Raw genomic sequence first — 17,532 nt, 5'->3', positions numbered from 1 at the left:
GCCACCAGGGGAGTCTGATACATTGACCGAATGTGACTGCCTGAAACCGCTGAATGTGACTGTCTTTGGAAATAGGCTTTTTGCACACGCAGTCAAGTGAAGATGACGTCATTCAAGTGGGCTCTAGTTCGGTGTGACTGGTGTCCTTGTAAACAGGGGAAGTATGGACACAGAGACACACATACGGGGAGATTGCCAAAGGGAAGGCAGAAATAGGGTTGATGCCTCCCTGAGCTGAGGGATACCAAAGGTCTCCAGCACACCACTGGAAGCCTGGGGAGAGGCGAGGAGCAGAGCCTCAGTACTTGCTCTCAGAAGAAACTAACCGTGCTGACACCTTGAACTTGGCCTTCCAGCCTCCGGAACTGCAAGACAGTCCACTTCTGTTGTCTCTCCCAAGTCTGCCGTATTTGTTGTGGCAACTCTACCAGACTGATCTTATTACAAAAAGACTGCGATTCCTGTCTCAGTCCCATCCTCGCTGGGGCCTCTCACTTGCTCTGAGGAAGCCAGCTGCCGCGTCGTGAGCTGTGCCATGGTGGGGCTAACGTGACAGGGAGCTGCGGGGGGCTTCTGGGCCAACAGCCAGAGAGAGACTGAGGCCCTCTGCCCAGCAGCCTTTGAGGAACGGAATTCTGCCAGTAACCACCGGAGTGAGCTTGGAAGCAAATTCCTCCCCAGCTGGCAGCTTGGCCACAGTCTTCTAAGAGACCCTGAGCCAGAGAAACCAGCCTGGATTCTTAAGCCACAGAAACCGAGATGATAAATGTTGTCTTAAGCTAACACCCCGTGGGGCACTTTTGTTATGCAGCCATAGCTAGCTGATACCATCTGTAAAGTAGACTGGACACTGTCCTAAGCACCAGGGTAATGCAGCTGACATGGTCCTGGCCTTGGGAAGAGGCAGCTTGATTAAGGAAGCTTAGGCTCTGGCCTCTGGCTGTCCTGGGTTCAAATCCCAGCTGTGTCCTTCACGTGTGGTGCTGTGGCTGCAATTCACCTTACTTTGGTTTCTTCCTCTGTAATAAAAGGAACATGTTATATAAAGTAAATTAGAAGGAGGAAAACAAATATCGTATATTAACGCATATGTATGGAATCTAGAAAAATGGTACTGATGAACATATTTGCAGGGCAGGGATAGAGATACAGACATAGAGGATAAGCATGTGGGCACAGTCGGGGAAGAAGGTGGGACAAATTGAGAGAGTAGCATTGAAACGTACACTTTACTATGTAAATGGATAGCTAGTGGGAAGTTGCTGAATATCACAGGGAGCTCAGCCTGGTGCTCTGTGATGACCTAGAAGGGTGGGATGGGGGGTTGGGAGGGAGACTCAAGAGGAAAGAGATATACATATGTTTATGGCTGATTCATATTCTTGTATGGCAGAAATCAACATAACATTGTAAAGCAATTATCCTCCAATTAAAAAAGGGGGGGAGCAGTAATGGGGATCCTGTGTGGGTTAAGTTAATTTTTGTAACGACTTTACAGAGATTGTTTCACATTCAGTGAATATGTACTGGATGTCTACGACGGGGCAGTTAGGGGATGCCAGGGTGACAGAGATGCTTTGTCTGCAGTGGGTCTCTGCCCTCGTGCGGTTTACCTTAGAGCGAAGGAGCTGGAAGAGAGACAAATAAACAAAGGTATTTGTTGCAACCTCAGCAAGTGCTATTTCCTGTGTAGAAAGAAGAAGCACTTTCATTTTACAGGGTTCTTTTGGGACAAGAGGTTGGGGAAGGCTTCTCTGAGATGCTGTTTTCCAGAGATGGGAATGAACTAATCAAACGGAGGTCATGGGGTAGGATGTGCCAAGTGCAGGCCAGCTGAGCGATGGTGGGTGTGGTCTAGGACCGATGGATCTGGGCGGTGTCGCCAGGATGGGACCAGATGACGTGTGGAGGCTGGGATGGAGGGCAGGCAAGGAGCCAAACAGGACCGGTAGGTTTGAGGCTTGAGCAACCGGGTAGATTGAGCAACTGGGTAGATGGACTGAAGTGGGAAGCTTGGGGGCTTAGCAGATTTGGAGAGGGACTCAGGAGTTTTGATTTGGGGTATGGGAGTGGGTAGGAAGAATGCTCTGGAGAGGGGAAAGGAGGGACAAAGGCACAAGGGTATGACAAAGTGTGGGTTTAGGAGGCTGGCAGCTCTCTGGTCATTCAGAGCTCAGTACTGTACATTCCCTGGTGGCTCAGACGGTAGAGATGGAGGGGATGGCAACCCACTCCAGTAGTCTTGTCTGGAGAATCCCCATGGACAGAGAAGCCTGGCGGGCTACAGTTCCTGGGGTTGCGAAGAGTTTAACACGACTGAATGACTAAGCATAGCAGTGTAGATTCTAAGGGCTGCCAGGGGGATGTGGTGAGGAGGTGATGATGAGGCTGCGATTGCTGGTCTTTACTCCACTGTCCATAGGAGGATGGGATGTATGTGTGTGTGTGTGAGTCATGGGGGGGTTGGTTTATGATTTGAAAAAGATTACTGGGATGCTTGTTAAAATCCAGACTCCTGAATTTGGAGGATAAAGTGAAAGTGTTAGTCCCTTAGTCATGTCTGACTCTTTTGAGACCCTATGGGCTGTAGCCCGCCACGTTCCTCAGTTCATGGAAGTCTCTAAGCAAGAATACTGGAGTGGGTTGCCATTTCCTTATCTAGGGGATCTTTCTGACCTAGGGATCAAATCCAGGTTTGATCTGCAGGCAGAGGAACTAAAGGTCAAAGGATTTTGGGACACTCAGGGTGTCTTTTCTCTAGACGATTGGGTACCTCCTACCTATCTATCCAAATCTGGGAGGGCAACCAACCAGAATCAATCAATCCAAATGATGCACGTGGCTTAGAAGCCTACACGTTGACTCATCATCTTATTTATTTATTTAATTCAGCTTTATTTTATTTCTGAGAATGGACTTTTATAAATGTTTTCCCTGTCTGTTGAGTTTGAGTTGCATTTCAGGGCCACTTTGCAGCACTGTAATTCATCTGCCTGTGGTCTTTTTAAAAATATACATATTTTTCATTTATCTTCTTATTTAATTGATCAGATACATTTATAATTACAGATCAGTAAAAATTCATGTACTGCATCCTGAAGTATTACATAGCTACTAAAGTTTTAGAAAGCATCACTGGTCATTCAGAGGGGGTAACTCTCTACATTTCATCATAATAGGTGTGATCTGTGTTCTGGGGCAACCAGAATTTGGGTCTGGAACGTCTCTTTCAGAATAGCTTTTTTCCCCCCTGAAATCAATGTAAGCCTGAAGAAGGTGGCAGGCTGCAAAGCTTCTTCTTAATTTAATCATTTGTTTTTCATTCATTTCCTGATCTAATGATTCTACTGGGAACTAGAGGTAGCACAATGAAACAGACTCTTGTGACCGCCCTCCTGTGGGTGTCCCAGGACTGTAGACTGCACAAGTATGTAGCATTTGCCCTTCTCCACGTCCTCCCCTCTCTCCCCACAGGAACCCACACCAACGCACACAGTGAGATGCCTCCCCATCACTGTGCATTCATGCCCTATCCCTGTATAGACCTGCTTTGTCCCACCTGATGCCCTGCCCTTGGTTGTTTTCAGGCCTCTGCCAGAGAGCTGCATGGATGGGCAGTGGGCACTGTGGATGAGCCCTGCTCTGGGTCAGGCTTACCGGCTATCTGTGTTGTGCCTGGGAAGGGACTCATACATTCTGAACCTCATTGACAAAATGGGTGTATTAACACCCACCTTGCAGGGTTATTGTGAGTGTGTAAACGGAATAATGTGTGTCAAGCAGTGTTGTGATTGTGGCTTACCAACGCATTGTCCCAATCTCTTCTGCTTCCTTAGTAACAGAACCCTATATTTTAATTTTTTGTAAGCTTTAAGAAATATTTATCTATTTGTTTGGTTGTGCCCTATCTTAGCTGTGGCATGAGGGATCTTTAGTTGCAGAATATGGGATCTAGTTCCCTGATCAGGGATCAAACCCAGGACCCCTGCATTGGGAGCATGGAATCTTATTAACCACTGGACCTCCAGGAAAGTCCTCAGAACACTGTATTTTTAAAGGTAGTTCTTGCTTGGCTGAAAACTTTTTTTTTCAATCTCTTTTGCAATGGGGCGACCAATGAGATTGAAGCAAAAGTCACTGAGTGGGAACTTGGGAAAATCTCCTTGAAAGGCCCTTTCGCCTTCTCCCTGACTCTACATTCGCTTTCTTTCTGTCTGAAATATGGATGTGATGGCTGGAGCTCCTGCAGCCATTTCTGACTATGGGGATGACCTTGAGGATAAAAGCCACCTCTTTAAGGATACTGGGATAGAAACACTGGAGAAGGCCATTGATTTTTTTGAGCCTCAGTTTCTTATCTGTAAAATAGGGGCAATAAATATGGCACATATTACTAGATACCAGGAGTGAAGTGCCTAGTACAGCAGCTGACATGGAGTAGGTCCTCAACTAAACGCAGTCTGTGCCTTTTGTTCTTTCTTATCAGGCTTTATGGGAACTGCAGACAGTTTTCTTACTTGGATATATTAACTGCAGAAGGGGTGACCTTCACATGGCCACAGCCTGTCATACCAAACTGGTGAGTAGAGCCAAAATTGGTTCAGAGATTCCCTTCGCTATCTAGTGTGGCCAGAAATCCTTAGAGGCAGCTGTCTGAGTATGCTTTCTCTGTAGGCTGGCTGCTAATCTCTTTTCCTTGAGAACTCTGCTTTAGTATCTCGCCTTCCTGTAGGGAGGTGTCATTTGCAGGAGCAGTCAGTTTGACAATAGATGTGCTAAGAATGGCATCTCTAAATCCCACGAGTACAGCTTGGGTCCTCCTCACTCAGGCCCCCAGGAGTTTCTTCTCATTCCTTAAGCCAAATGGATGGCACCGAGGAGAGAGAGAAATCTTTGATGTAGAAGGCACTTGGACTAATGACATAATTACTCTGCAGAACCATTTGCAAAGTAATTATGGGCTATTGTTAGGATGCTCCAGCTTTTTTTTTTTTTTTTTTTAAAGTAATGAGACTCTGCTTAGAGTAAGTGATGATGGGGGGAGAAAAAACAATAATATGTATGTGCATTTGAAGAGGCAAGAAACATTCTTCATGCCTGTCCTCCTCCAAAGCAATCTGCCCCCTTTGCCATCTCCCTAATGCAAAATCAGAAACTTGCCCAGAACCCACCATGGACCCCAAGTGTGCATCGCTGTGTTCTCTGCCCTGTTTGCAATGTTTCTGACATTAAAATGCAATTTTGAGAAGTACTGGCTGTAGAATAATTTGCTGAGAAATGCATTTCTTCTAAAGATGGAAGGACCTTGAGGCCATGTAGTTAATGTAATGAAGCCCAGGGGTGTTCTGAGGGGGAAAGTTCTCGAGTAGCTCTCCTTAGCACTTCATGCTGGAGCCAGGCTTTATCCTGGTCCTGGCCCACCTCCTAGGATGTCCGCCAGATCCTGTCCCTCGGCATGGTGCCTGAGGCCTCTGCTCCAGAGGGGCTGCACAAAGCTAATTGAGATACATATTACAATATTAACTTTTTAAATATTGTGTTAGCTTTCCATTAGGATAAATGAAGTACGTGGAAAATTTGTAACAGAGCATTAGTCTCTGCCTCCACTTAGCACATTGGTTCTGTCCAGATGCCATCCTGAGAGTCCCCCCCAGAGATGAATGGGAGGGGCAGGCTGAGGCTGAGAGCACTCTTTCTAGATAGAAATCCAGTCTGAGGGTGCAGGCGGTGAAGGAGAGGGCAGCATGGAAGGGCTAAGTCTTGGGGGGAAGGAACTGGATCAGGTCATATCCTCCCTGATGTCGGTAACCTGGATCCCAGAGGAAACTGAAGGAATTTTCCAGGCAGCCTGACTCTTCACTGATAACATCCATTGTAAGTTATCACAGTGCTGTTGGCTGTGGTTCTAGAAAGGACAAGTGCTCTGTGGACATTCTCTCTTAATCCTCATTCCAGTGACAGAGGAACAGGGCCCAGAGAAGGAAGGGACTGTCCCAAGGTCTCCCAGCCTCTCAAAACAGCACTTCTGTCGGAGGAGAGATGTCGAATCTAGGCCTGCATAACTGAAATCTGCTGCCTTAGTGTCTGGCCCTGATTTCTTGTTGGGCCAGGGAGGTGTAAATTTGCAGGGGCAGCCTACAAATTCCCAGCCAGAGTATCTTAGCCCGTTTGGGCTTTGCTGGTGGCTCAGACAGAAAGGAATCTGCCTGCAATGCAGGAGACTTGGGTTTGATCCCTGGGTCAGGAAGATCCCCTGGAGAAAGGGGATCTCCAGTATTCTTGCCTAGAGAATTCCATGAACAGAGGAGCCTGGCCGGCTACAGTCCAAGGGGTGGCAAGGAGTCGGACACAACTGAGTGACTGACACACTTGGGTTGCTTTAACAAAATATCACAGATTAGGTGAACTTAGGTGAACTTCAGGAAATGGTGAGGGACAGGGAGGCCTGGCATGCTGCAGTCTATGGGGTCACAAAGAGTTGGACATGACTTAGCAACTGAACAACAATAACAAGTTGTCCTAAAAAACAGACATCTACTGCTCACAGTTCTGGAGGCTGAAAGTCTGAGGTCAAGTTGGAGTGTGGTCAGGTGAGGGCCCTCTTCCAGGCTTCAGCCTTTTCCCTGTGTCCTCACATGTTGGATGGGGTAGGGGAGCTCTCTGGAACCCCTTTTATAAGGGCATTAATCCCATTCATGAGGACTCCACCCTCCTGAGTTAACCACATCCCAGAGACCCCACCTCCTAATACCTTCACACTGGCCATTGGTTTTCCACAACACCTTCCACACTGGCATTTTAGGGGACAGACAGACATTCAGCCTACAGCATAGGGCTCTGTGGACAATCATCCTTTTTTTCTTTCAACTTTTAATTTTGCATTGGAGTATAGGCAATTAGGCACTTCCCAGGTGGTGCAGTGGTAAAGAATCCTCCTGCCAATGCAAGAGTCGAGGGTTTAATCTCTGGGTGAGGAAGATCCCCTGGAGGAGGAAATGGCAACCTACTCCAGTATTCTTGCCTGGAAAATTCCATGGACAGAGGATCCTGGCAGGCTACAGTCCAGGGGGTTGCAAAGAGTCAGACATGACTGAGCACACACACACAGCTGATTAAGAATGTTGTGATAGTTTCAGGCGGACGGCGAAGGGGCTCAGCCACACATACACATGGAACCACTCTCCCCCAGACGCCCCTCCCATCCAGGCTGTCACATAACATTGAGCGGAGTTGTCTGCTCTGCAGTTAGGTCCTTGCTGTGGACAACCATCCTTTGGCTCCGTCCAGGGCTCTGTAGCCAGGTGGCCCACCCACCAGAGATATGGACTGTCATCAGAGCAAGTCGGTCATGAACACAGAAGGTGCATGTGGACAAAGCCGGAAGCCCATTCAGACCCAGCCACTGTCATGACCTTGGGTCACTGGTGATTTGCCTAAAGGAGGTAGCGATGCCAGCATCTGATTCTTAGATGTCTAAGACCTTGAGACACTTAACCTCTCTAAGATTCAATTTCTCATCTGCAAAATGGGTTCAGTAACCCAATCTCATGCGGTTTTGGGGAAATTAATGAGATAATCCACATCACACACTTGGCTCAGTGTTCACACATATTATGCTTAGAAACACTCATGTTCATTCTCATTTGCTTAGTCATGTCCGACTCTTTGCAACCCTATGGACTGGAGCCCAGCAGGCTCCTCTGCCCATGGGATTTTCTAGGCAAGAATACTAAAGTGGGTTGCCATGACCTCCTCCAGGGGATCTTCCCCACCCAGGGACTGAACCCACAACACCTGTATCTACCTGCATTGCAGATGGATTCTTTACCCACTGAGCCACCTGGGAAGCCCTTCCTTATCTATAAGATGAGAATAATAGAGGTACCTAGTTCAGAGAATTAAGAAAAGAGTCCTAATACTGGATTGGCCCATAGGGTATTTATTATCTCTGTGTTCAGCTGTAAGTTTACCCATAGGTGGAGGAGGTGCCTGCCTTTTGGTGTCCAGACCTGTGCAAGGCCTGCTGGACAGTGAGTGGTTTGAGGCTGCAGGCATACGGGCACAGGGGTACCCTAGATGGGCTGGGCTCCCAAGCTGAGTCATTAACTATCCACACTATCTCTCAGGCCAGGCATTAGGGGGGTTTCTTCCGAAGAGAGGGGCAGCTTGCTTGGGAGCGTGACTGTGGGGTGCATGTGGCTCCAAGAGCAGCCCCTTCAGGACAGAGGTGTGACTTGGTTCATCTTTGCCTTTCCTGTTCAGCTCAAACCCTGGAACATGATAACACCCTTGGGAGTTGCTCTGAGTTGTGCGTAACACAAGAAACAAAAGTGAGCATCCAAGACGGCGTGTCACTGTCTCATGGTGTATGGTGCACAGAATTTAAACAGAAAGGGTTCAGAGGACAGGGGGAGCTTTTTGGAGGCAGTGTCTGGAGCTGCTCTGAAGAGGTTGTTGGGAAACAAGAGTGGGGTCTGGGGTTGGGGGAGCAGGGGGCCTGAGTGCAGTATGTGGGGGGAGCAGAGGGAGCGTGTGTGGCGAGGAGCAGTTTCTTTGGAGCAGAATATATGGGTTAGAAGTTAGAAGTTGATGGAGGGTCTTGAGAAAGGGTCAGGAGTTTGAGCTCAATGTAGGGGACTACAGCGAGATGCAGAAAGTTGCAGAGGTGGATCCGACCTCCTGGGAGTACTTTAAGAGGGTGACCTGGTGGCTGTGTGGGATGAATGGAGGGTGTGGGGCGGGGAGCCGGGACTGCAGACAGCCACGCTCACTGGAGCACAGGGTGGGGGTGGGGTTGAGCCTTCAGTCTTCCTGGGAGAAGCTGCCTTGTGTCCCCAAGAGGTGCAGTCACTTAACCATGACCTGCCGATTAAGTCACCTATTGTGTCGAGTAATGAGTCATTCTCTGAGGCTTTTGTGCAAGCAAATAGAATATTTATCCAGGTCCCAGGGAACTCGGGGACACCTTGGAAAGCAGGCAATGGCTTTGAAGTGAGGTCATTGAAATCCTTAAGCTTCCACGTCTCTGGACCCGTTCACAAGTCAGAGCCTGTCGATTTTGAGGGCAGAATATTTTCAGCATAAAGCTTTGAATTGGAGGCCAACCTGGAGCACACAGAGCTTTTTATTTTTCAGTCTCATTAGCAAGGGCATTGTGCGTGGTGCGATGGCAAAAGAGGGGGGAAAGTGACTGACAGGCAGGGGCGCTGGAATGAGAAAATATGTGACCATGGGGAAGCCACAGGTAATGACCCCTGTGTTAGACTTTCCTGGACAAGGAGCTCCATTTTGGAGTCTCCTTCCTGGGAAACCCAACCTGTGACAAGTGGTGATAAAAATGCTGAAGCCTGGAGTCAGTTATTCTCTCTCCAGGCCCCAGTTTCTCCATCTGCAAAATGAAAATGGCATGCCAGATGAGAGGTTCTCAAAGCATGGTTCATGGAACTGTGAGGGCACCTGAGATACTCTCAGGACAGCTTATTTTCACAGGACAAAACTGTTTTCACAAAATACCACTTTTCCTTGAAAGAACGATGGACAGAGAAGCCAGAGCGCACATTTTCTCAAAAATGAACAGTCTGTCACTTCAAGGAAAACAATTCATGTAATTTGTTACCAGTGATAACAGTCGAGCACTGAAGTAGATACATGATTATTAGATATTAGTGCATCGATCCATTAGTAATGTCTGCTGTGGCCCATAAAAGCCCCTCTAGCTTTGCTGGTCTCTGACCAAGTGGACAGCCTGAGAATGTTCTGAATGACTTCAGCCTTTTCTGGAAGAACTAGGTAACAGCACAAGAAGAAGCAACACAGGCCTAACTAGGATCCTGACCCGACAGGCAAAGCTATCCCTGGGAAAAATGATGAAAGAGTTCCATTTTTTGCTATTTTTCCAATTTCTCTTTTCAGAAATATCTCTTCCACACACAATCTCAGGGTCCTAGCTTGTTTTTTTTGCCCTCACTTAAATCTCATTTTATAAAGTGAAAGTGAAAGTCACTCAGTTGTGTCCGACTCTTTGTGACCTCATGGACTGTATAGTCCATGAAATTCTCCAGGCCAGAATACTGGAGTGGGTAGCTGTTCCCTTCTCCAGGGGAATCTTCCCAATCCAGGGATCAAACCCAGGTCTCCCACATTGCAGGTGGATTCTTTACCAGCTGAGCCACCAGGGAATTTTATAAAGGGATGCAAAAAATTCATTTTCACTGAAGAGAGAAGGAAATAGCAATCCACTCCAATATTCTTGCTTGAGAAACCCCATGGACAGAGGAGGCTGGCAGGCTTCTGTCCATGGAGTCACAAAGAACTGGACACAACGGAGCAACTAAACAACAACAAATATAACTGGCTAGGCATCACTAGGCTTCTTGGGAGATTCAACTGTTATTGCTAGACAAAGGCTTCAGCCAGTAGATTGCAAACTTATAAAACTTGTGGTCTTTCTTTTTTAAATGTAAAGTCTCACATCTTCCATTTTGATATGGTTCCTTGGGAGACTGAGTATTATCTATAGATTCCTATCAGTCAAGGAGATTTTTGTTAAGCTCTATTTCCCTTTTTCAAAAAAAATTTATTTATTTATCTGTGCTGGGTCTTAGTTATTTTAGTTGTGGCATGTGGTTTCTAGTTCCCTGACCAGGAATTGAACCTGGGGCCCCCTGCGTTGGGAGTGTGGAGTCTTAGCCACTGAACCACCAGGGAAGTCTTAAACTTTATTTTCTGAAGTTTGTGCTGTGAAAACATTTTTGCATTTTCCAAATATGAATTATAACATTAGCTTATGCTCTTTCAACCCTCCCCCCACCCTACCTTGACCCCTGTAATCTCAAAGAAGTCTAAAAAAGTGCAAGTGTCTGTCCCCACTCTACCCTCAAGTTGTGCAGAATATATCTTCCAAGATGGCATCAATAAAATCTCCCATACCACATGTTCTTTGAACACTGTGACAATGTACCATAACTCCTGTCACTGAGAGGTGAGGTCTAGGTCCCCTCCACTGAAATCTGGGTCACCCGTGACTATGGAAGAAGTGGCATGATGTGACTTTTGCTGCTAGGTCATAAAAAGCCATGCAATTTCCATGGGGTCCTGTTTATTCTTGGAGCCCACCACCATGCAGTCAGGAAGCCCAGGCCACAAGGAGAAACCATGTGTTGGCTCCAGCCGACAGCTCCAGCTGAGGTCCCAGCTGACAGCATCAGCTTGACTAGTCATCATGAACATGCCTTCAGAGCCCTAGTGGTCGAGGTTGTGCCCCAGACATCATGGATCAGAGATGAACTGTCCCCAAATTGCAGGAACACAGGAAAATAAGGGATTGTTGTTATGCCTCCACATTTTATGGTGTGTTTGTACGTAGCAACAGTAGCTGGAACCAAAGCCAAAAGAGGGCACTGGCAGGTATAGGGAGAGATGTGTGTTGGCATAAAGTTATACCCTTTGTCTGCTTCACCCTGACCACTGTGGTCCACAGTGCAGTTGGGAAGAGTTGAAGAGAGACAACCCCTGAGACTGAACTTTGGTTGGTTCCCCCATTTCCCTTTTCTCAGTGTCTGTTATTAGTCATATCCATGTAAAGTCCTTTTCTATTTTTTTAAGGACTTGGGTTAAGTCAAGCTACTTATTTGGGGTTTAGCATCCTCATCTGTCAAAGGAGGAGTTGAACTAAATCTCTCAGCTCTTTTCCAGCTCTGACGTGCCAATTTCCTCTCTTCATTTTATTTTCCCCACGTTTCTCCTTTTTTCCCAAATTTAACAATGAAAATTGTAAGCTCAACAAAATCTCCACGTCTCTGCTAGTATCTGATACACTTGGGGCAGATAAACTGCAGGAATAGCTTTTTCTGGCTCTGTGAATTTGACAAGTGTGTTTGCATACCGCCTGGCGTTTTGTCTGCATGTTCTCACTTGTGGATGCCAGGAGTCCCACTGACAACACAGCATTCCAAGGACAGCAACCATTTGTCCTCTTAATTCTTTCATTTTTTTTCAAACCTCCATACTGAAATATTTATGAGTCTTTATTTTTCTTAGAAAGTTCAATCTAGACATAGTATAATTTTTCTTTTCAGGAAATCTCTGATTGGAATAGATTCAGGCCGATGGGTTAGCATGTAATTTAAGAGCTGTATTCAAGGTTAGCACACTGGGAGACTGGTCAATGACATACTACCCAAGGAGAACTCAGGTGGGTACTGAGTAGCCAAAATTTGGAGAAGGAAGGATCCTGCTGTGTCTCTCTACCCGCACTGTCGCTTGATCATGTCACCCCTAGTCATGAGTGGGTCAGAATCACAAAATTAGAATATTGTTGTTCAGTTGCTCATCGTGTCCGACTCTTTGTGATCCCTTGGACTGCAGCGCGCCAGGCTTCCTTGTCCTCCACTATCCTCTGGAGTTCACTCAAACTCATGCCCACTGAGTTGATGATGCCATCCAACCATCTCATCCTCTGTCGCCCCCTTCTCCTTCTGCCCTCAATCTTTTCCAGCATCAGTGTCTTTTCCAATGAGACATTAGAATAGTCCTTCCAATTTCCAGACTTTAGGAAGAAGAGCCCTGTGGATCCTGGTCAGTTAGAGTGACCTGGAATATAAAATCACTTTTCTGTCAAGCTGGTGAGCATTTGGAGAAAGACCTCAAAGGTTGGGGATTAGCAAAATACTCAGCAGCCATAAAACCAAGTTGACTAGAAAACTTCAGGGTATGCAAGATAAATTTTGTTTATGTACATTGCATACAAGTTGCCCCTGCTTTCTATTTATTCATTTATTTAATTTTTTTTGAGATATAGTTGACATACAATATTGTATCAGTTTCAGGTATACTATATAATGATCTGACATTTGCATACAGTAGGAGATGTCCCTGTTTTCTTTTTGATAGCTAAATATTATGTTTATTAATAAACACTGGTGATGCATATGTATTTTTAATGTGGTCGTGCTTACCCAGACATTCAAATGATCTTTGTCTTTAAAAGTAACCCATCATAACTTATCTACAAAATAGAAATAGAGTTAGAAAAGTAGAAAATAAACTTGTGGTTGCTGGGGGTTAAGTGGCAGAGAGAGAAATTGGGAGATTGGTATTGACATATACATAGTACTATATATAAAATAGATAACTAATAAGGACTGACTATATAGCACAGCGAACTCTACTTAATATTCTGTAATGGCCTATATGGGCGTCTCAGGTGGTGCTGGTGATGCCAGAACCTGCGTGCCAATACAAGAGACCTAAGAGAAGTGGGTTCACTCCCTGGGTCCGGATGATCCCCCGGAGGAAGGCGTGGCAACCCACTCCAGTATTCTTGCCTAGAGAATCCCATGGACAGAGGAGCCTGGTGGGCCACAGTCCATAGGGCTTCAAAGAGTCAGACATGACTGAAGTGACTTAGCACACATGTGCAAATGGCCTATATGGGGATAGAACTTTAAAAAGAGAGGATATATGTACATATGTGTATAGATTAACTTTGCCATACGCCTGAAATTAACACAGAATTGTATCAACTATATCCCAATAAAAATTCTAAAAAGTGACCCATCATATATATTTTATATACACATCTATATTTTTGATATTTAAGTACCAAAATAAATAGATAATTACAAAAATTGATATAATTTAGACATATATATTCTGGTCTGTAATATAATGTGGAAAGAAAATGTGTATTGGAAGTTTGTTGAGGCCCATATTCTTGGGGACTGTTAGCATAATGCTAATTAAATTGGATTTGAACTTTTTCATTGACTTGCTGAACCCATTTTGCTTATTATCATAACCTACTATGTTTGGTTTTATTTATCATATTATTCATGCATTCATTCATTCACATTCCATTATCTTGCCTTATGGATCCTTTTTTCTTTGCTTTTATTTTCTCTTGTGATAGTTTATGGAATGTGGCCAATATTTAGTTTTAATAAGTGGTTGATTTTATACTTTTCAAAAACAACTTTGCTTGTACATTTCCTATAATTATTAAATGCAAGAATAATATAAGAATCTTAGACTCCTCTCTTTGAAATGAGTCAACAATGTGTTATAACTCTTCCTGCTCAACTCCTTAGATATGTCAATATCACCTGGGGTACATTGTAGAATGCAGCTGTTATTCATATTAGCTCCCCGCCCCCCCAATATATAACTTGTCTTTCAAGCATCCCTGTAGCCTTGGACATTCATGTAGGTACCATATTTGTGTCAACTATTTAAGTAATCTCTGGTTAATGGTGGCAATGCTTCATTTTATAACTTCAGATGAGTCCTTATTTTTGATTCCTTTGGTAGGTTTAGGGATTATAACTTTGGTCAAGGTTTTCAGGAGAAATGAATTAACAACAGAATTTTCGGTGGCATTACCTCTCTCAGACTGTCTTTCCCTTCTCGTGGTACATAAACAGCATCTGGGCTAGGCAAAGGACTCTTGGATCACAGAATTCCCCCTTAGCACTCTATAGACACTGTTTTACTTTTTTTATGTTTGTGTTGGTGGGATCTGGGATCAGCCTTATTTTGGTTCTTTGTAAGTGACCTGTCATTATATTTACTTTTTGCTTAGTTTAGTGGCATTTTCCTTTCAACCTTGATACTGAAAAATGTCATTAAAATATGCTTGCTTTGTCTCTTTTCGTATCTTTCCTTAAAACAGTGAATCCTTTTGATTTACATGTTCAGGTGTTTTTTTTCCCAAGCACAGGAAAATTGCCTCCTACTAAATCACTGATTTTTGCTTTTCTTCCACTTATTCTGCTTTTTACTTTAGGAATACAGCTAATCCAGAGATGAGATATTCAATTTCTAGCCTACATGTGCATTATCTTCTTCCTTATTATATTCAACTCTCTGTGCTTCCTCTCACCCCCCTCAATCTTACTTCATTTACCTAGTCAATCATCTCCACTATCAATCTATTTTTTTCCCCATTGTTGATGTTTGCTTTTTAGTGCCTCCAATGTGAATTTTAATTTTATTACTGTGTTTAGCTTCCTGGCACTCTTCCTCTCTGCCAGCCTCTTTTTTATTTTTTTGATTTGAGCCTACATTTCTGATTTTTCATTTCATCATTCAAAACTTGCCTTATGAAGTTTCTTAAGTTTTAAAAAATTTACGTAAATTAGGTACATTCTAAACATTTCTTCTATTTCCTATAATCAATTTATTTCTCAGGTAAACTTTTCCTCTGTACACCTAGGGCAAAGTTTTCATGTGTGTATTATATAATCTTTTTAAAAATCCAATTTTCCCCCTGCAATGTGAGAGACCCAAGTTTGATCCCTGGGTCAGGAAGATCTGCTAGAGTAGGGAATGGCTAACCACTCCAGTATCCTTGCCTAGAGAATTCCATGGACAGAGGAGCCTGGCTGTACAAGGTCCATGGGATCCCAAAGAGTCAGAGATGACTGAGCAACTGATGCACACACACACACACACATGCATACACACGTATATAAATACACATGTACATATGTATATGTGTGTGTATATACATGTATACACAAATCTATGCATATACACATGTGTATATATATCCTTGAGCAAAGAAGTTTTTTCCAGGTCATTGTTTGTAAATTGATAGGGTGTATATATTCTATCTCATCCCCTTCACAGTCTCTCTGCCTTCCTTCTACCAGAATTTCCTTTTTGGATCTCAGTCCAGAGGCAAATTAATGTGCTCAGAGCACAGACACATTTCTGGTTAATGGCAAGCATTTATCTAGTGCAGTTCTTCACAACTCACAGAATTTTTTCTTGTTCCCACTGTCTGGTCCTTTAAGTGAGAGAAAGTGATTGTATTTCCAGATAATTGAAATAGTCAATAGTTCTTCTCCTGCTACAAATAACCTCTGAAAAAAACTACAGTTCACAGAGTCTGTTGTTCCCAATTCACATTCATGAAATAAACTTTCACAGACACATCTCCCTTTTGCCAGTGTTGTGTTTTGGGGAGTTTTCTCTGCAAGACAGCATTTCTCAAAGGGTGTTTCATAAAAATGGCTAGAAACTTTAAGGGAAGATGATAGAGGAGAAAATTCAATTAACTAGATAACTAGTTAATCTAAAATTAATTAGTTGACTTAAAAAAGGGCTCAGTGGTCAAATATGTTTGGAAATATTGGGTTCAGTTCAGTTCGCTCAGTCGTGTCCGACTCTTTGTGACCGCATGGACTGCAGCACTCCAGGTTTCCCTATCACCAGCTCCCGGAGTTTATCAAACTCATGTCCATTGAGTTGGTGATGCCATCCAACCATCTCATTCTCTGTCGTCACCTTCTCCTCCTGCCTTCAATCTTTCCCAACATCAGGGTCTTTTCAAATGAGTCAGCTCTTTGCATCAAGTGGCCAAAGTATTGGAGTTTCAGCTTCAACATCAGTCCTTCCAATGAATATTCAGGACTGATTTCCTTTAGGTTGGACTTGTTGGATCTCCTTGCAGTCCAAGGGACTCTCAAGAGTCCTCTCCAACAGCACAGTTCAAAAGCCAATGCTAAATGGGCTTCTTTACTGCAGTAAGTTGTTCTGAACCCCTTTGCTCCAAGTGGAGAAACCACACTTGTGAAAGCAAAAGTCATCACATGGACTCAGGGTATCTCACAGCACTCAGGATGGCCATACAATGGGCTTCCAAAAATATTTACCTTGGACTCAAAAGCTCCCAGACCTTGTCTCCCATCTCTGCTCCTTACTGGGTATCTGTTTCATTCTTTTCCCTCTTTCCCTTGCAGCCTAGCCTTCTTCCCCTCTCTAGTCATCATGATGGAAAACATAGTCATGAGAGGTTTTAAAGTTTTGTATCTTACAGCTTCAAGTACTAGAAAAACACTGACATCTCAGTTTCCTTCCAGAATTCCAAAGGACTAAAACTGGCCTAACTTGAATCAATTATCCCTCCTGGGGCCAATCAAATGTAGCTAGTAGGTAGGGTCTGGGAAAGACACAATGATTGGCTAAGCTTAGGTCAGGTGCTTACTTTTGGACCAATCAGCTACAGCCTAGAGTGCAGCTGATCACACTGAACAAAATGGCTGCTTCCTAAATAACTCAGTGAAGGGGAAAATGTTGAAGGAAGGGCACCTTCCAGAAGAGCCAAGGGGACTGGAGAGAAAAGCAGGGTGGCCATTATCCAGAGAAAAAGGTGACATAAGTTCCCCAAAGGGGACATATTACATGTAGCTTTTACCCAGATATTTTCAAGGAAGAGAATCTTGGTAATGGGCCTTGTGAAGAATGCCATTTGGGGGTGATGTTGTAAAGGACGTGGAATAAGAGGTGGGGAAGGCAGCGGGCGTGGGCATGGGGAAGTGGAGGCTAGCTAAGGTAGCAGACCTTACACTAGACAGGGACTCCCTGCCTTGGTTTCTGGCTGGCGACTTGGGCTCTGGGTTCTGAAGGAGGGGTTCACAGCAGTGTTGGTGGTTGCAGGTGGGGACTTCTGCCACCTCCTACCTGCCATGCCATAGCGCTGCTTGGTAGCAACAGTTCTACCCTGTTTGTGTTTCTAAAATTCCAGTTTCT

Source organism: Cervus canadensis, chromosome 32, assembly GCF_019320065.1.
Source record: "Cervus canadensis isolate Bull #8, Minnesota chromosome 32, ASM1932006v1, whole genome shotgun sequence".
Taxonomy (NCBI): Eukaryota; Metazoa; Chordata; class Mammalia; order Artiodactyla; family Cervidae; genus Cervus; species Cervus canadensis.
The sequence above is the reverse complement of the archived record's forward strand: the minus strand, read 5'-3'. Positions refer to the sequence as shown.